General features: G+C 37.9%; 1 pseudogene; it reads left to right on the top strand.

Annotated features, from left to right (window-relative positions):
• The first annotated feature begins 3773 nt into the window (after positions 1-3773).
• LOC136146980 (14-3-3 protein beta/alpha-2-like) overlaps positions 3774-21447 on the top strand; it is a 104574-nt pseudogene continuing 86900 nt past the window's right edge.

Here is a 21447-nt window from a genome sequence, read left to right as displayed (position 1 = left end):
ACAGGTAGAAACTGACATAACTAAGTTTTGAACTTTTGTCTTCTAGAACCAGCTGCTTCTGCCTCCACACACACATTAATCGCTATAGTATAATTTGTTCATTGTTTATCTTGCTATCAGATGCCTGTGAGGAATAATGCAAACTGGTTTATTTGGGATATTTCAGACATATATTTCACATGATCATGTTTTTCTTTTTTCTGTCCCCCAAACTGTCACTTTATTTTCTATTGTAAGGTCTAATGCATTTCTATGTGTTTTTTTTTTTTTCTTCTGAGAGCATGATTGCTTATTTCTGTATTCCTTGTATATAGCACAGTTAGTTCTGACAAACAGAAGACATTTAGTGAATATTTACTGAGTAGATTTGCATATAATTTTTATTTAAAAATGGATCAAACTATGCATATAATTTTGCTAAAATTTATTATCCAATAACAGTTTCAGAACACCAACTAGTAACATTATCCTAAGTAAAAAAATTCACTTTTGATACATTAAGTAAGTGATTAATTATTTGAGAAATGGCATTACTAGGTCAAAGGGTTTGTAAATTTTCAAGTTGTGGTAGACATTGATAAAATTCCAAAAAAGTACACCGATTTACATTCTCATCAAAGAAGTAGAGGTAGAATTAAAGTATGATTGGATAAAACACAGATTTGATTTACTGCTATGACAGATTACTACAAAATTCTGAGCAAGTCACCTAAACTATGTGGAAGAGTTTCTTGATAAGACCTTGGATGGAGATTTCATTGCCTGTTGTAATTACAATTCAGAAGGAGCCACCAGATGTATAAAAAACACTCAAAATTCAAAAATAAGAAAATGAGCCATTCAATTCAAATTAGAAAAAATATCTGAACAGAGATTTTAGTAAAGATATAAAGATGACAAGCATATGAAAACATGCTCAACGTAATTTGTCACTAGGAAAACAAAAATTAAAATCACAGTGAGAATAGTTAAAACCAAAAAAAAGCTGACATTAGTGATTCCTGATGAAGATCCAAGGGATTAGATCTGATAGAGTGCCTGAAAAACTATGGACCGAGGTTCATGACATTGTACAGGAGGCAGGGATTGAGACCATCCCCAAGAAAAAGAAATGCAAAAAGGCAAAATGGTTGTCTGAGGAGGCCTTACAAATAGCTCTCAAAAAGCAAAGGACAAAACGAAAGATATACCCATTTGAATGCAGAGTTCCAAAGAACAGCAAGGAGAGATAAGAAAGCCTTCCTCAGAGATCAGTGCAAAGAAATAGAGGAAAACAATAGAATGGGAAAGACTAGAGATCTCTTCAAGAAAATCAGAGATACTAAGGAACATTTCATGCAAAGATGGGCTCAATAAAGGAAAGAAATGGTATGGACCTAACAGAAGCAGAAGATATTAAGAAAAGGTAGCAAGAATACACAGAAGAACTATACTAAAAAGATCTTTATGACCCAGATAATCACGATGGTGTGATCACTCACCTAGAGCCAGACATTCTGGAATGTGAAGTCAAGTGGGCCTTAGGAAGAACACTAAGAACAAAGCTAGTAGAGGTGATGGAATTCCAGTTGACCTATTTCAAAGCCTAAAAGATGATGCTGTGAAAGTGCTGCACTCAATATGCCAGCAAATTTGGGAAACTCAGCAGTGGCCACAGTACTGGGAAAGGTCAGTTTTCATTCCAATCCCAAAGAAAGGCAATGCCAAAGAATGCTCAAACTACTACACAATTGCACTCATCTCACACGCTAGTAAAGTAACGCTCAAAATTCTCCAAGCCAGGCTTTAACAGTATGTGAACCGTGAACTTCCAGATGTTCAAGCTGGATTTAGAAAAGGCTGAGGAACCAGAGATCAAATTGCCAACATTTGCTGGATCATCAAAAAAGTGAAAGAGTTCTAGAAAAACATCTGTTTTTGTTTTATTGACTACACCAAAACGTTTGACTGTATGAATCACAACAAATTGGAAAATTGTTCAGGAGATGGGAATACCAGACCACGTGACCTGCCTCTTGAGAAATCTGTATGCCGGTCAGGAAGCAACAGTTAGAACTGGACGTGGAACAACAGACTAGTTCCAAATCGGGAAAGGAGTACGTCAAGGCTGTATATTGTCACCCTGCTTATTTAATTTATATGCAGAGTACATCATGAGAAACGCTGGGCTGGATGAAGCACAAGCTGGAATCAAGATTGCCAGGAGAAGTATCAATAATCTCAGATATGCAGATGGCACCATCCTTAGGGCATAAAGTGAAGAAGAACTAAAGAGCCTCTGATGAAGGTGAAAGCAGAGGATGAAAAAGTTGCCTTAAAACTCAACATTCTGAAGATCAAGATTATGGCATCTGGTCCTATCACGTCATGGCAAGTAGATGGGGAAACCGTGGAAACAGTGTTAGACTTTATTTTCTGGGGCTCCAGAATCACTACAGATGGTGACTGCAGTCATGAAATTAAAAGACACTTGCTCCTTGGAAGAAAAGCTATGACCAACCTAGACAGCATATTGAAAAGCAGAGACATTACTTTACGAACAAAAGTCCATCTAGTCAAAGCTATGGTTTTTCCCATAGACAAGTATGGATGTGAGAGTTGAGCCGTAAAGAAAGCTGAATTCCAAAGAATTAATGCTTTTGAACTGTGGTGTTGGAGAAACCTCTTGAGAGTCCCTTGGACAGCAAGGATATCCAACCAGTCCATCCAAAATGAAATCAGTCCTGAAGATTCATTGGAAGGACTGATGCTGAAGCTGAAACTCCAATATTTTGGCCACCTGATGTGAAGAACTGACTCATTGGAAAAGACCCTGATGATGGGCAAGATTGAAGGCGAGAGGAGAAGGGGATGACAGAGGATGAGGTGGTTGAATGGCATTACCGACTCTATGGACATGAGTTTGAGTAAATTCTGGGAGTTGATGAAGGACAAGGAGGCCTGCCGTGCTGCAGTTCATGGGGTCACAAAGAGTCAGACACAACTGAGCGAGTGAACTGAACTGATGAGGATGTGAGACAATTGGAATGCTTCTTAACTGCTGATGCAAAATGGTGCAACTACTTTGGAAAACAGTGGACAGTTTACTATATAGTTTACTATATTTACTGTATAAATATATTTGTGCCAATAGTAGTGAGTAGCAGTCTCACTACTATTTTACAAGAGACACATAGTTTGTATGTACAGCAAAACCAGAGTGAATACTTATAGCAGCTTTATTTATAATTGCCCAAAACAGAGACAATTAATATTCTTCACCATGGGAATGGATAAACCAACTATGATATATTCATGCAATAAAGTAATGCTCCTCAATAAAATGAAACAAACTGTTGATACAAACCAATAATATGGATCAATCTCAAATGAACTATGCTAAGTGAAAGAAGTCAGTCACAAAAGATTTATGATTTATTTTCTTGTCTCTCTCCCCATGTATAGATATGAGATAAAGTTATTTTTAAGGTTAGATAAGAAAGTTTTTGCATATAAAATTCTCTCTGCCCATTCAGGCCACTAAGTCTTTTTAGTGTGCCCTGTGCATCTCCATTATACATTAACTAGACCTCCTTAGAAGATGCAAGAATACCTCCTCAGCCAAAAAGAGCAGTTTTCTTCTGGTGCCAGCAAGGTAACTCCTTAAGAGACAAGATTCCTTTCTAAATCCTGCCAGGAGTCGTGATGCCCCACTACTTGCCTGGTATGTGCAGATCTGGGCCATGTAAACTGTCACTCTGTCACTTTGATGTGTGACCCTTTGTCTCGAAAACATGTACATCTGTGCTCTGGCTTCTATCCAGCAGATCAGTCCTCAGAGCTTTCTGAAAGACTCTCTGCTGGGTTATAACCCTCAGGTTGGCGCAAATGAAGTTCTCTATTTCTTTCTTAGATTGACTATTACTTAAGTTTTCATCAAAAATATGAACATTTTGGAAAAGGTAAAGCTAAAAGCTCAGAAAAGAAATCAGAAGGTTCTAGGGATTGGGAGTGTGTGAGGTGTTGACCACAAAGGGGCAATGTAGAAAAATTTTCTTTGACTGATAGAGTTCAGTTTTTTAATCGTGGTGATCTAAGATTTTATGCATTCATAGACTTCTATACCAAAAACAGCAAATTTATTGTATATAAATTAATATAAAAAGACATAAAATTTCAAACAAATAAAACATAGAGGAGATTCAGAAGCTAATTTTGACACCTGCAAGGCATTGAGAAGGCATGGTGAAGTCTGGTGTGTGCAGGTGTGTGTGTGCATTTTTAGTGTTAATATTATTATCACTACCATTGCCTATAGTTTCCAGATTTCCATAGGTAACAAGAGATTAGTCTTGTTTTCCTCTCTATTGTTTCCAGTTCTGACCCAGAGACAAAATCATTTAATTATTGCTAGATTTGGATTTTGTTTCTGGGAGAGTTTGTCTTGATTTATTACCCTTCTCATTTTATAAAGAGATGCTCATTTAGATTGACCAAGTGGGCACATAAAGTCTTCCAACTTACTTTGGGATCAGAATATTTAATAGATCTAGCTTATTTATTTTCCCATTGAATCAATTTCCCTGTTTTAGCAAGGTTATATATTAATATAACTCCAAATGTATTAATGTTACTCAAAGCTTCAGTCTATGGAAATCTTAGTTTGTATTTCTTGTTATATACTTTTGGAAGTTAAAATTATCCTTCAGTTATAAAAAGACAAGGTTATCTAACTACAGTATTAATAAAATTGCATCTAGAAATTCTTTTAAGTTCCTCTGAAGAAGGTACACTTTTAAATTAAGATAATATAATTACCATTTTACTCAGATCAAGTTAAACTTGATCAATTCATGTAATAAAACTGTTAGAAGTAAAATCATGCATCACTCTAATGTTTCTTACTTAGCTTTTGATTTTTGATTTGGTTTTATATTTTGAAGTATCATATGACACATTTAAACTGAGGAGTTTTATCAAAGTTGGCTGAAAGGTTTACCAAAACCAGATTTTTTTAGGTGAATGTCTGCTCATTATATAAAATGATAAGAGCCTGTTTTTGTGTGCAAATTGAGAAAGCATTCTTGAGATAGAGACTCAGTTTAGGTGATACCACAGCTAGACAAGATACTTCCCTGGACTTTTATTAAATGCCCAGATACTATGCAGAGGGCAAACCCCCATAAAGGAATAGAAAAATGGGAAGATGCTTATTCAGTGTCATTAATGTTTAGGATAATACTGAAGTGACAGTGAAGGAAGAGGGTGAGAATAGCATCACCAAAAGTGATGCTTTTTTTCCCCCTTAGAAAGTGTTTTCCCTGTAGAAGCATTTTAGTAATTATTATTCCCTCGCAATTTTGCTTTTTTGCCTTTATTTTCCAGTTAAGAAGTGAAATGTAATAATAGTTTTTTAAAAAAATGAACAATTTGAAGAGGTTTTAAGCTATGACATTGAGCCAGTTATTAAATCTCAAGTGTTATTGAGAAAAAAAAAAAAAGATTTATCCCTCAAACTGAGTTTCCCTGTGGCTCAGTCGGTAAAGACTCTACCTGCAATGCCAGGAAGCTGGGTTCAATCCCTGGGTTGGGAAGGTCCCCTGGAGAAGGGAATAGCAACCCACTCTATTATTCTTGCCTGGAGAATCCCCATGGGCCTAGGAGCCTGGCAAGCTACAGTCTATGGAGTTGCAAAGAGTCAGACACAACTCAGCAACTAAGCACACTCCTCAAATTGTACTTATTGCAGTCATAGTTATTCCAACGGCTTGGATTATTTTACTTAATTTTCAGTTCATTTCAGTTCAGTCAGTCGTGTCTGACTCTTTGAGATCCCATGGACTGCAGCATGCCAGGCTTCCCTGTCCATCACCAACTCTTGAAGCTTGCTCAAACTCATGTCCATCATGTCAGTGATACTATCCAAACATCTCATCCTCTGTCCCCCCCTTCTCCTTCTGCCTTCAGTCTTTCCCAGCATCAGGGTCTTTGCCAATGAGTCATTTCCTCTCATCAGGTGGCCAAAGTATAGAGCTTCAGCATATAGTATATCAAATAAATGAATGATCCAAAATAGCAAGAAGATGTAGTATAGACCCTCTTTGTTGGTATGAGGAGTATCTAAAGACATATCTTGTCAACATGATTTGATGAAAAGAAATTGTGACAGTATATCCCTGTCACCCAAAGACCACCTAATGTGGCACAAGAAAGCACAAAATCAAATGATATCTGGTTTCTAATGAGTGGGCCATGGACCCAAACTGACTTTTGTGGTTTACACAAAATTTCCTACATTCTAAAAAGCTTTCCAGCCTCTTTCTACCTATATTTAGTGAGTTTAAAATTTATTAGCGTAGCTCTAGCTATGCTGAGGAGGAAAAAAAAAGAAATTCTTAACCTCAGTGTCTTTAAATAACAAAGGTGTACTTTCTGCTAAGGCAACAGCAAGTTGTAGTTTGAGTTGCTGTCCCACACAGCTCCTTTCTGGGTAGGGACTATGAGGTCCAAACATTTCCGCCTTGAACTTAGTTACCTGTTCCTCATGTCTTCGGGCTAGCAGCAATGCATCCCCAAGTACTCACATTCTTTAGGTGAGAATTGTTCATACGATGATCTGTAGATGCAGGGAGGCTGGGAAGTGAAACTTAGCTGTGCTTGAAAGAATATGGAATAATTGGGTGAATAGCATTGTCTCTGTTGTTAATTGTTTAGTCGTATGTCTGACTCTTTATGACCCTATGGACTGTAGACTGTGAGTCTCCTCTGTCCATGGAATTTTCCAGGCAAGAATACTGGAGTGGGTTTCCATTTCTCCTCAAGGGCATCCTCCTGACCCAGGGATTGGACCTGGGATTGAACCCACATTTCCTGCATTGACAGGTGGGTTGTTTACTGCTAAGTTATCTGGACTTCAGTTCAATCACTCAGTCAAGTACGACTCTTTGTGACCCCATGGACTGCAGCACGCCAGGCTTCCCTGTCCATCACCAACTCCTGGAGCTTGCTCAAACTCATGTCCATCCAGTCGGTGATGCCATCCAACCATCTCATCCTCTGTCGTCCCCTTCTCCTCCTGCCTTCAATCTTTCTCAGCATCAGGGTCATTTCCAGTGAGTCAGTTCTTCGCATCAGGTGACAAAAGTATAAGAGCTTCAGCTTCAGCATCAGTTCTTCCAATGAATATTCAGGACTGATTTCCTTTAGGATGGACTGGTTGAATCTCCTTGCAGTCCAAGGGACTCTCAATAATCTTTTCTAACACTAGAGTTCAAAAGCATCAATTCTTTGGCACTCAGCTTTCTTTATAGTCCAACTCTCACATCCATACATGACTACTGGAAAAACCATAGCTTTGACTAGAGGGACCCTTGTTTTTGTTGGCAAAGTAATGTCTCTACTTTTTAATATGATGTCTAGCTTGGTCATTGCTTTTCTTCCACGGAGCAAGCATTTTTTAATTTCATGGCTGCAGTTACCATCTGAAGTGATTTTGGAACCCAAGAAACACTGTTTCCCCATCTATTTGCCATGAAGTGATGGGACCGTATGATATGGTCTTAGTTTTTTAAATGTTGAGCTTTAAGCCAACTTTTTCACTCTCCTCTTTCACTTTCATCAAGAGGTTTCGCTTTCTGCCATAAGGGTGATGTCATCTGCATATCTGAGGTTATTGATATTTCTCATGGCAATCTTGATTCCAGCTTGTGTTTCAGCCAGCCCAGCATTTCGCATGATGTACTTGGCATATAAGTTAAATAAGCAGGGTGACAATATACAGCCTTAACATACTCCTTTCCCAATTTGGAACCAGTCCTTTGTTGCCATCTAAACCCAATTTGTTCCATGTCCAGTTCTAACTGTTGCTTCTTAACCTGCATACAAATTTCTCAAAAGGCAAGTAAGGTGGTCTGGTATTCCCATCTCTTTAAGAATTTTCCATTCTGTTGTGATCCACATAGTCAAAATCTTTGGTGTAGTCAATAAAGCAAAAATAGATGTTTTTCTGGAACTTTCTTGCTTTTTCGATGATCCAACAGATGTTGGCAATTTGATCTCTGGTTCCTCTGCCTTTTCTAAATCCAGCTTCAACCTCTGGAAGTTCTTGGTTCATGTACTGTTGAAGCCTGGCTTGGAGAATTTTGAGCATTACTTTGCTAGCGTGTGAGATGAGGGCAATTGTGCAGTAGCTTGAACATTCTTTGGTATTGCTTTTCTTTGGAATTGGAGTGAAAACTGACCTTTTCCAGTCCTGTGGCACTGCTGTTTTCCAAATTTGCTGGCATGTAGAGTGCAGCACTTTAACAGCATCATAACAGCATCATCTGGAAACTAAGCCACATATTTAAAAAAATGTTCATGGCATCTTCTCATTCCTATTAAGATAAACAGATTTATTTATTTTGAAAAATGAGTTAAGTTAAATGGCTTGATTTTTTTATGCCCAACCACCATTTTCTAAGAATATAGTCTCAGAGTTAAAATTTGGTTGTAGAATTTCAGACACCTTTATCTTAGATCCAGTACCTTTTCACCATGGATAATTTAGGATTGAGTCATGAACTCGATTAGGAAGAAAGACATGAGTTCTGATTAACAGTATTTTTGGGAGAATTAATTATTAATATATCATCTAATCTATATTATTTCTAAAAGAAAATAAACCCTGAAAAACAGTGTGCCTATATAAAAGAGATGTGAATGTTAGATTTCTGTGACACTGTAGAATATCTTCATTTGTATTAAATCTATTTACTATTTTGTTTATTCATCCTCTAATTCATTTATGAACTCTGTAGATAGTTATTTAGTCTCTAACAATAGGCCAGATACCCTCCCAGAGTTTAAAGATAAAGATTAAAATAAATATGTTCCCTACTTTTAAAGAGGTTCTAGTATTGTTAGAGTTATTTATCACTACTTAAAATAAAAAAAGAAAAACATCTTAAACAGTAGAATTGAGCAAGCAATTTTGACATAGAAAGACCAGTGTTCTGCAAGGTAGGAAAATTCGCCATCCTTAATCGTTGTCACCCTTAAGTGTTTAGTCCCCTGGTCACTGAACAGCAACAGCGTGGTCCTACACGCTTTAACCGTGTGTCAGGAAATCACCTGATGAGCTTCTCTGGTCCTTTAATCTGGCCTTAGGTGGTCCTGTGTGAAGTGAAGAATGCTAACATCTTCCATTTGTTGGGGGTTTTAGTTCTGTAAAGAAGTCAAAGATATTGTTATATATATATCCCCTGAGGTGGAACCAGGACCCTGCCCCAAGACTGCACTATAGTTTCTTGGCCGATCCTCCCTTGTCTCTGCATCCCTTCCCTTCCCTGATTAACAACTGTCCGAATCTACCTACTGGGACTTAGGGTAGGTCATGGAGGCTGGAGTCTGCCTCCTACAAATAAGGAACAGGGGAGCGGGGGCACAGAAAGGCTTTCATGCCCAGGAGCCCCGCAGGGTCCTACTTGGTTTCACTTACAAAGGATAAGAAGTTATGCTAAGTTATATTGTATCAGTTGAAAAACACTGCTTTTCCCCAAGGTTGTCTTCTAGTATCCTTTCTTCTTGCTTGCTTAAACTATGTAAGTGTCCTCTCTCAAAATTAAAAGAATTCCTAATATCATTATATTTTATTGATGTCATCAAACTTTTTACAGTCTAGCTAGGCTTATTTAGGTCAGGCTATGGGGCAAATGGGACAGGGTAGGTTGAGAAAACAGTGGTTCTGCAAAATAATAGACAGTGATAGACAAGGGGTATGATGCTTGTTCCTGACTTCAGCAGTGATCAGAGTGATGAATGCCTATTAATACGTGTTCTGAGGGCAAATGAAAAGTGAGGTGAGAGAATGTGGTATTAGATTGAAATGGACAGGGCAAGTATGATACAGAGACCCAGGAGTAGTAGGAGTTAGTATTAGGGCCTTAGGCAGAATGAAAAAAAAATACACTACATGGTGAAAATAGTTATTTTTATTTTGTTCACTTATGTGTGTGTGAGTGTGCTGGGTGGGTGTGAATAAATTTCCTTACTTTATCAAGAAAGGATTCAAATTAATGCCATTGATAAAAATCCAACATGCCTGCTGATAAAGCTATCAGCTAACTGGGAATTGAAGGAAACTTACTTCAACTTGATAAAGACATCTACAAAAATCCTACTGCTAACATAATACATCTTGATGAAGGAAGGAAAGCTTTCCCCCAGTGATCAGGATGGAATACTTTCCCCTATGACAGAAATCAAGGATGTTTGTCACTATTTCTATCCAGCTTTATATTAAAGTCAGTAAATCTATTTTCAGGAATAAGGTCAATTCATAAGAAAAATTATATTTTGATATCCTAGCAATAAATATTCACACACTGGAATAAAAAAACCATGCCACTTATAGCATCAAAGTTATTCAATACTTAGAGATAAATCTGATAATGTATAAGATATATACATTAAGACTATAAAATATTACTTAGAGAAATTAAAGAAAGCCTAAATAAATGGAGAGAGAGATCATTTTCATGGCCAGAAAGATCAATATTGTCAACAAAATTACAGTTAAAATCTGAGCAAATTTATTTTGGTAGAAACTCTCAAGCTGATTTTAAAATTCATATTGTAACGCTAAGGAACTGTTATTCCAAAATGGGGTTTGCCTCTTTATAGGTGTTGAGTCAAAAGACAACTAACTAAGATTATTCGAAGGGAGGCATTGTTACTTGCAACAAACAAGGAGAACACCAAGGATCTTTCTCAAGCGGTGTCTCCCTGAGCAACAAAGTTGGGGAATTTTTAAGCTAAGAGTACACATACGTTCTGGCTTCCCAGGTAGCAGAGTGGTAAAGAATCCATCTGTCAATGCAGGAAACATGGATGTGAGACCTGGGTTGGGAAGATCCCCAGGAGTAGGAAATGGCAACCCACTTCAGTATTCGTGCCTAGAAAATTCCATGGACAGAGGAGCCTGGTGGGCTACAGTCCATGGGGTCACAGAGTTGGACATGAATGAGCACACACAAGCATACATATTCATGAAAAACTCATATTCAGAGTCTAAGCTTTAGCTTATTGAAATCATGAGGGTCAGAAGAGATCCCATCATTCCTCCTTCAGTTTCAGTTGTTTGGTGGCTGAGCACTTCAGGCTAACCTTTAGCACTGAAACAAAACTGGAAGTCTTTACAACTGATATAGTAATATTATCTTTACCATTATTAAGGGCTTCCTGGTGGCTCAGATGGTAAAGAATCCACCTATAATGCAGGAAATCTGGGTTTGATCCCTGGATCAGGAAGATACCCTGGAGAACAAAATAGCAGCTCACTCTTCCCTTGTAGCTCAGTTGGTAAATAATCTGCCTGTAGTGCAGGAAATGTGGGTTTGATCCCTGGGTCGGGAAGATCCCCTGGAGAAGGAAATGGCAACCCACTCCAGTATCCTTGCCTGGAAAATCCCATGGACAGAGGACCTGGTGGGCTGCAGTCCATGGGGTCACAAAGAGTTGGGCATGACTGAACGACTAATACTTACTTTCAAGTATTTTTGCCTCAAGAATCCCATGAACAGAGGAGCCTGGCAGGCTATAGTCCATAGGGGTCGCAAAGAGTGAGGCACAAATGAGTGAATAACACTTTCAATATTATTATTTTTGTGTCTGAGTTCTGACAAAATGTGGTCCACTGGAGAAGGGAATTGCAAACCACTTCAGCATTCTTGCCTTGAGAGCCCCATGAACAGTACGAAAGGCAAAAAGATGAAGTGAAAGATGAATCCCCCCCTAGGATGATAGGTATCCAATATGCTACTGGAGAAGAGCAGAGAAATAGCTCCAGAAGGAATGAAAAGGCTGAGATAATATGGAAAAAACACCCAGTTGTGGGTGTGTCTGGTGGTGAAAGTAAAGTCCAATACTGTAAAGAACAATATTGCATAGGAAACTGGAATATTAGGTCTATGAATCAAGGTAAATTGAAAGTGGTCAAACAAAAAGTGGCAAGAGTGAACATATTCATTTTAGGAATCAGCGTTCTAAATCAGATATTTAGGAATCAGTGAACTAAAATGGATGGGGACAGGTGCATTTAATTCCGATGATCTTTATATCTACTACTGTGGGCAAGAATCCCTTAGAAGAAATGGTGTAGCCCTCATAGTCAACAAGAGAGTCTGAAATGCAGTACTTGGGTGCGATCTCAAAAATGACAGAATGATCTCTGTTTGTTTCCAAGGCAAACTATTCAATATCACAGTAATCCAAGTCTGTGCCCCAATCACTAATGCCAAAGAACCTGAAGTTGAACAGTTCTGTGAAGACCTACAAGACTTTCTAGAACACACACACACACACACAAGATGTCCTTTTCATCATAGGGGACTGAAATACAGATGTAGGAAGGCAGGAGATACCTGGAGTAACAGGCAAGGTTGGCCTTGGAGTACAAAATGAAGCAGGGCAAAGGCTAAAAGAGTCCTGCCAAGAGACACATAGGTCATAGCAAACACCCTCTTCCAACAACACAAGAAATGACTCTACACATGGACATCACCAGATAGTCAATACTGAAATCAGATTGATTATATTCTTTGCAACCAAAGTTGGAGAACCTCTATACAGTCAGCAAAAGCAAGACCAGGAGCTGAGTGTGGCTCATATCATGAACTCTTTATTGCAAAATTCAGACTTTAATCGAAGAAAGTAGGGACAACCACTAGGCCATTCAGGTATGACCTATATCAAATTCCTTATGATTATACAGTGGAAGTAACACATAGATTCAAGAGATTAGACCTGAGAGAGTGCCTGAAGACTGAGGACAGAGGTTCATAACATTGTATAGGAGGTGGTGATTAAGACCATCCCCAAGAAAATGCAAAAAGGCAAAATGCTTGTCTGCGGAGGACTTACAAATAGCTGAGAAAAAAACAGCTGCGAAAGGCAAAGTGAAAAGGAAAGATATACCCATCTGAATGCAGAGTTCTAACGAATAGCAAGGAGAAATAAGAAAGGCTTCTTAAGTGAACACTGCAAAGAAATAGAGGAAAACAACAGAATGGGAGTGACTAGAGATCTCTTCAAGAAAATTAGTTACCAAGGGAACATTTCATGGAAAGATGGGCACAAAAAAGGACAGAAACACTATGGATCTATCAGAAGCAGAAGACGTTAAATAGAGGTGGCGAGAATACACAGAGGAACTATACAAAAAAGGTCTTAATGACCAGGATAACCATGATGGTGTGATCACTCACCTATAGCCAGACATCCTGGAGTTTGAAGTGGGTTTTAGGAAGTATCACTATGAGCAAAGCTGGTGGAGGTGATGGAATTTCAGCTGTGCTATTTTACATCCTAGAAGATGATGCTGTTAAGGTGCTACACTCAATATGACAGCAAATTTGAAAACTTAGCATTGACCACAGGACTGGAAAATGTCAATTTTCATTCCATCCCCAAAGAAGGGCAATGCCAAAGAATGTTCAAACTACCACACAATTGCACACATTTCACATGCCAGCCAGGCTCAACAGTACACGAACCAAGAGCTTCCAGATGTACAAGCTGGATTTTGAAAAGGGAGAGGAGCCAGAGATCAAATTGCCAACATCTGTTGGATCATAGAAAAAGCAAGGGAGTTCCAGGAAAACGTCTTAATTGACTATGCTAAAGCCTTTGACTGTGTGGATCACTACAAACTGTGGAAAATGCTTAGAGCTGGGAGTACCAGATCACTTTACCTGCCTCCTAAAAAACCTGTATGCAGGAAAAGAAGCAACAGTTAGAACCGGACAAGGAAGAATTAACTGGCTCAAAATTGGAAAGGAGTATGTCAAGGCTGTATATTATTATCACTCTACTTATTTATCTTATATGCAGAGTGAAAGAAAGTGAAAATAAAAGTCACTCAGTCATGTCTGACTCTTTGAGACCCCAGGAATTCTACAGGCCAGAATACTGGAGTGAATAGTGTTTCCCTTCTCCAGGGGATCTTCCCAACCCAGGGATTAAACCCAGGTCTCCCGCATTGCAGGTGGATTCTTTACCAGCTGAGCCACAAGGGAAACCCAAGGCTGTATATTATCACCCTGTTTATTTAACTTATATGCAGATTACATCATGCAAAATGCTGGACTGGAAGAAGCTCAAGATGGAATCAAGATTTCCAGGAGAAATATCAATAACCTCAGATACGAAGATGATACCACCCTAATGGCAGTAAGTGAAGAGGAACCAATAGCCTCTTGACGTAGATGGAAGAGGACAGTGAAAAAGCTGCCTTTAAACTCAACATTCAGAAAAACGAAGATCATGGCATCCAGTCCCAGCACTTCATGACAAATAGATGGGGAAACAATGAAAACAGTGAGGAACTTTATTTTCTTGGGCTCCAAAATCACTGTAGATGGTGACTGCAGAAATGAAATTAAAAGACTCTTTCTCCTTTGAAGAAAAATTATGACACATGTAGACAGCATATTAAAAAGCAGAGACATTACTTTATACCAACAAAGTTACATCTAGTCAAAGTTATGGTTTTTCCAGTAGTCACATACAGATGTGAGAGTTGGATCATAAAGAAGACTGAGTACCAAGGAAATGCTGCTTTTGAACTGTGATGTCGGACAGCAAGGAGATCAAGCTAGTCAATCCTAAGGGAAATCTATCCTGAATAATCACTAGAAGGACTGATGCTGAAACTGAAGCATCAACACTTTGGCCACCTGATGGGAAAAGCCAACTATTGGAGACGACCCTGATGTTCGAAAAGATTGAGGGCAGGAGGAGAAGGGGGCAACAAAGGATGAGTTGGTTGGATGGCATCCCCTAGTCAATGGACATGAGTTTGAGCAAACTCAGGGAGATAGTGAAGACAGGAAAGCCTGGTGTTCTGCAGTGCATGGGGTTGCAAAGAGTGGGACCCAGCTGAAGGACTGGAGAACAACTTTGCTTGTCTGAAAACAGGCAATGTTTCTACACTCTTTTGTTCCCTTAGGGTCATTAATTGTTGAGACCTGTTTAAGGACAAGCATTGTGGCCACCTTTAGATCACAAAATGGCTTAGACCAAAAATGTCTTCTCATATCTAGATAGCTTTGCTTTGTCTTCTTTCTCTGGGGACCTTCAGAAATACATGTCACTCCCAAATTTAAAGATGCTTAATAAAGAAAAGAAGTGAGTGGCTAATACAACCTGATTTCAAGGTTTATTGTAAAGCTACAACATCAAGACTGCGATATTGGCATAAAGTTAAGCAAATCAATGGAATCGAAGGAGTTTAGAAAAAAACTCATAAATATGAAAAGTTGATATCTGACAAAAACACAAAGGCAGTTAAGTGGAGACAGGGTCATTGCTTTCAAGAAATAACCTGGAATAATTGGATACTTCTGTGCCAAAAACAAGTCTAATCTTAAACTTGCATTATATAAAATATTAATACAAAATGGATTATAGACATAAATATAAAATCTAAAACCATAACACCTTTAAGAAAACAAATCAGTTAGACTAGAGGATTTGGACTTTTTTTTCATTCTGCAACTCCGTGTGTTTTACTGAAGTACCTGGAAGGAGGGAAAATGCACTCATTTTAGCTAGAGAAGGTAATAAAAAAAAAGAATCTGAAAACACTGGTGAAAAACTTGTTCTAAATTGTAGTCTTGATTAAGACCCTCTATATTTACATTCAAATATAGCTTCTAAGGGGGAACATTCATTTTGATAGTGCCCAAGATAGGACCTTGCAAGTAGTTGGCAGTTAATGAACACATTTCTTGGATAAAGTGAAAAATTCTACAGACAATGTCAAAGAAAAATTATGCTGGACACAGTTAAACAGGAAAGAAAGGTGTTATTCAAGGCTGTTGCAATAGGGTAGAGAGATTTAACCCAATCCTGGGAAACAGAGGCCAGAGGATTTTTAAGCCCTGTGCTGAGCTGATGGAAGAGTATTAGAGGGCTTCAGAGGAGGTTGTTCAGTGTGTTAGGCCATCTGTGTTTGCTAGTGGTACTTATCAAAGATAGACTTCTATCTTTCCACGAAGACTGGGAGTTAGGATCCCTGTCTTTCTTGATACTTAAATTGCAAAGGGATGATTCCCAGGTCCTTGAGTAAGATGTTCTTGAGTTGTAAAATGGGCAAAGGGCTAGGAGAAAATTTATATCTCAAAGGGACAGATAAATAGTTTATGATGGAAAGCCTTGTAAATCACTTGCTCTTAGGGAAATCAGGAGCTTATAGTATTAAAAGGGCTTAAACTAGGGGCTTCCCTAGTAGCTCAGCTGGTAAAGAATCCACCTGCAATGTAGGAGACCCTGGTTCGATTCCTGGGTTGGGAAGATCCACTGGAGAAATATTCTGCATGGAGAATTCCATGGACTGTATAACTCATGGGGTCACAAAGAGTCAGATAAGACTGAGCGACTTTCACTTACCTTACTTATCATCATGATACAAAACAATAACTTAACAACTTACAGGAAGGGTCTATGATATCTGTTTATATGAAAATACATGCAATTTTGTTTTAAGGAGAAATACTGAAGCATAATACAATAAGTTCTACTTGAGGCTCATTATTGTGATTTTTGATGATTTGGTTTTGTGATAATGATTCTGTTTTGGACAGCTAAATGGGCTTTTTTTTTTGGGTCTTTTTAATATATCTAACTTTAATCATGAACACAGTTGACTTTACTAGAATAGATTCAAAAAGTTATCAAATATGTTGTGCATTTTTAATGTATAAAATTACAAGTCACATGTTAATTTCAAATTGTCATGCCACATTTTGCTAAATTATCATGTTGAAATTATATATTTGAGAAGATTTAAGTTTTGCTTATTCTTCTAAAATAGGGTAGTAAACCACAGTGCAAGTTACTTTTAAGAAAAACATCCAATTTTTGGAAATTTTTGCATTAATTAGGTGGTGACTAAAAAAAAGGTGCATAACCTAAAACTGAAGAATTATGCTTTATTTGGCAGAGATACTGATTAAGCTCAGGACAGGCATCTCAGATAGCCCTGAGGGACTATTCTGAAGAGGTGAGGGAGGAGCCAGAATATACAGGAGTTTTGCTAAAAGAAGAAATAAACAACAACAACAACAACAACAACAAAAAACAGGTAGTCAGAACATGGAAAGATTACTGTTAAAGAAACACCATACACACTGAGGAATCCAGATCTGAAAGAGACACGTGCACCCCAATGTTCATCGCAGCACTGTTTATAATAGCCAGGACATGGAAGCAACCTAGATGCCCATCAGCAGACGAATGGATAAGGAAGCTGTGGTACATATACCCCATGGAATATTACTCAGCCGTTAAAAAGAATTCATTTGAATCAGTTCTAATGAGATGGATGAAACTGGAGCCCATTATACAGAGTGAGGTGAGCCAGAAAGATAAAGAACATTACAGTATACTAACACATATATACGGAATTTAGAAAGATGTTAATGATGGCCCTATATGCAGGGCAGAAGAAGAGACGCAGAAGTACAGAACAGACTTTTGAACTCTGTGGGAGAAGGTGAGGGTGGGATGTTTTGAAAGAACAGCATGTATATTATCTGTGGTGAAACAGACCACCAGCCCAGGTGGGATGCATGAGTCAAGTGCTCGGGCCTGGTGGGCTGGGAAGACCCAGAGGAATCGGGTGGAGAGGGAGGTGGGAGGGGGGATTGGGATGGGGAATACGTGTAACTCTATGGCTGATTCATATCAATGTATGACAAAACCCACTTGGAAAAAAAAAAAAAAAAAGAAACACCAGGTATCTCAAGTTCATGAATTTAGCACCTTATGATGCATGAGAGATGCAAGAGTCTAAACTCATTGAAATCATTCCTTTGATTTGCACCTGAACTATCTAGGGCTAGTATCCTCCTTTTTCCAATATGAATCCCCTCGGATGGTGGGGGCTGTTGCAGTGGCCAATGGCTTGATGGTTGTAATCTATCGTTTATTGATGTAACAGGCAACATTCTTTGTCCAGCATAGGTAAATTTAAGAATTAAGCTATGTAGTTAGAGACAATGCTAATTCATAATTATACCTTTGTTGTATTATATACAACTGTTGTAACACCAGAGGTTTCAAGGATTTTTAAAAGAAAATGTAGATAGAGAAGAAGCTGATTTTTATTCAAATTACTGTACTCATGGTAACAGTGATTTAGAAGGAAGCAGAGACACCCAAGGCAGTCACCTGAATAACTAAGAATTATTCCCAAACTCTGTAAAAGGCTAGAGAGTTTTGCTGAAAAGGTTGGTGATGGGATAAATATTTATCATTTTCTGAGTTCAATTTCTGCAAGAGCTCATGGGTTCAGTTTGAAATTCTCTTCCACAAGGAAAAAGAAGCTGCTCTGGTGAATTGAAGGATGAGGATGTAATACAATTTTTACTTCTTTCATATTCACTTCCACAGATTGAAGATAGAACATGTGAGTAGCAGGATCCAGGGACAATTTTAGCCTTGCCATTGCCAATGCTTAGAGATAGCAGAACCCCTTTCCATCCACTATGACCCATCTCTGGCTCAAACTTCCAGTCACGGTTGAAAATATGCTGGTGCAAAAGCCAAACTGGGCAAGAAAGCTGAGTGGTATGTTGACATGGCTGCCTTCATGAAGTCTGAACAAGAAGCTGAATTCATTTTCTCTCAGTTGCTTATGAAAATGTTGTAGGAGCTCATAGATTGTCTTGGAGGGTTGTCTCAAATGCTGAGAAAATGAGGGAAGGTTCCAATGGCTTGAGAAAACAGAGAGAAAGGAGACAGTGAGCTCTGAGATATCTGCAAGTGATTTACTGTCTCTTTTGAAAAAAAAAAAATTTCATTCCTAGTGTTTCACAAGCCCAGAGCAAAGTCATTTACTTGAAAATGAAAGGAGACTACTACTGTTACTTGGTTCAGGTTACTGCTGGTGACGACAAGAAAGGATTATGGATTAGTCACAGCAAGCCTACCAAGATGCTTTTCAAGACAGAAAAAGAAAATGCAACCAAAAACATCCTATTGTATTGGGTCTGGGCTGTAAATTCTCTGTGTTCTATTGTGCAATTCTAAACTTCCTGGAGAAAGCCTGCTCTCTTGCAAAGAGAGCTTTTTTCCCCTACAATTTTATTGAAATATAATTGACATATTACACTATACGTTAAGGTGTACAACATGAAGTTTTGAAAAATGCATATGCTGCAAAATGATTACCACAATAAGCTGAGCTAACATTTATCACCTCACATAGTTACACTTTTTTTCCTTGTGATGAGAACTTGTAAGATTTGCTCTCTTACAATTTCAAATACACAATACAATATTAACTGTAGTCATCATGTTATAAATTAGATAGCATGTTAGAAAATAAATATATGTTGTTCATCTTATAACTGGAGGTTGGTACCATTTAACCATCTTTACTCAATTACCCTCCCCCCAGCAACCACAAGTCTTACTCTGTTTCTATGAATTTATTTTAGATTTAACATGTAAGTGAGATATATGTATATATATATATATATATATTTTTTTTTTTTTTTTCTTTCTCAGTGTGGCTATTTCACTAGCACAATGCCCTCAAGGTCCATCCATATTGTTGCAAATAGTAGAATTTCCCTCTATTTAATGGCTGAATACTATTCTATTATATATGTATACCTGATTTTCTTTATATATTAATCTGTCAAAAGATTGTCAGCTTTTGATGATGCCATTGCTGAACCTGATACATTTAAGAATCACACAGATAGCTTGGTAACATGCTAGGCATGTTAGGCATGCCTAACATGAGAGGCATGAGAGGTGACTTGACATTGTGAACACTGGATGCCCAAGTGTTCTTGCAGGAGAAGGAGGGGCAAATTACCCAGCCTCCCAACTCTTATCTATAACATTTTGAAATTTACACATTTGTTATCCATACTGACCCAGAAATAGATTTTTTTGACAAGTGTATATTAATTTTATTTCAATTTCTATTTTTTTCCCATAAAGTTTTTGTTTAATGTTAGGGGAATAGAGTCAATTAATGTTTAGAAATTTACCTTTTCTTTCTTTCTCTTTCTTATTTTTTAATTGTACATTCAGACCTGATTTGCTTTCCAGTTATTCAGCTCTTACTTTAACAAGATATTTTATCAAGTGCAATAAATTCAAGTGCTGTAAAACAAGGTATGCCTATACCATATTATTAACTATAGTTTCCATTCTGTGTGTTCTACCCCATGACTTATTTATTTTATAACTGGATTTGTATCTTTTGATGCCCTTCATCCATTTCACCCATTCCCGCAACCCTGCCTTTGGAAACCACCAACCTGTTTTCTGTATCCATGCATTCATTTTTTTCCTTATTCTTGCTGTTTTTTAGTATCTACATATAAGTGACATTGTACAGTATGTCTTTCTCTGTCTGATTTAGTTAACTTAGCATAATGTTCTCAAGTTCTGTCCATGTTGTTGCAAGGTTTTCTTTTTTATTATAGCTAAGTAATATTCCATTGTATATATACATATTTCCATATTTTCTTCATTCACCTACTGATGGACACTTAGTTTCCTTCCATGTCTTGACTATTATAAATAATGTTGCAATGAGCCTGGAAGTGCAGATAACTTTTCAAGTTAGTGGTTTGTTTCCTCTGGATAAATATCTGAAAGTGGAATTTCTAGATCATATGCTAGTTATATTTCTAATTTATTGAGGAACCTCCATGCTGTTTTCCCTAGTAGTTATACCAATTTACATTCCCACTAACAGAACACAAGGGTTCCCTTTTCTCTATATCCTCATGAACACTTGTTATTTTTTATCTTTTTGATAAGAAACATTTTAGCAGTTATAAGGTAAGGTGATAACTTTTAATTTTTTAAAATTTTATTTATTTATTTTAATTGGGGACTAATTACAATATTGTGGTGGTTTTTGCCATACACTCACTTTTCTCTAATAATTATGATGTCAAGGACAGTTTCATGGATCTGTTGGCCATATGTATGACTTCTTTGGAAATATGTCTATTCAGATCCTCTGCCCATTTCTTCTTCTTTTTTTTTTTTCAATTATTTTTATTAGTTGGAGGCTAATTACCTCACAACATTTCAGTGGATTTTGTCATACATTGACATGAATCAGCCATGGAGTTACAGGTATTCCCCATCCCGGTCCCCCCTCCCACCTCTCCCCCCCCACCCCCCCACCCGATTCCCTTGGGTCCTCCCAGTGCACCTGGCCCGAGCACCTGTCTCATGCATCCCACCTGGGCCGGTGATCTGTTTCACCAAAGATAATATACATGCTGTTCTCTCGAAATATCCCACCCTCGCCTTCTCCCACAGAGTCCAAAAGTCTGTTCTGTACATCTGTGTCTCTTTTTCTGTTTTGCATTTAGGGTTATCATTACCATCTTTCTAAATTCCATATATATGTGTTAGTATGCTGTAATGATCTTTATCTTTCTGGCTTAC

The sequence above is a fragment of the Muntiacus reevesi genome, chromosome 15 (assembly GCF_963930625.1).
Source record: "Muntiacus reevesi chromosome 15, mMunRee1.1, whole genome shotgun sequence".
NCBI lineage: Eukaryota > Metazoa > Chordata > Mammalia > Artiodactyla > Cervidae > Muntiacus > Muntiacus reevesi.
Note: the sequence above shows the minus strand (reverse complement) of the source record. Positions and strands in the feature narration are given on the sequence as shown.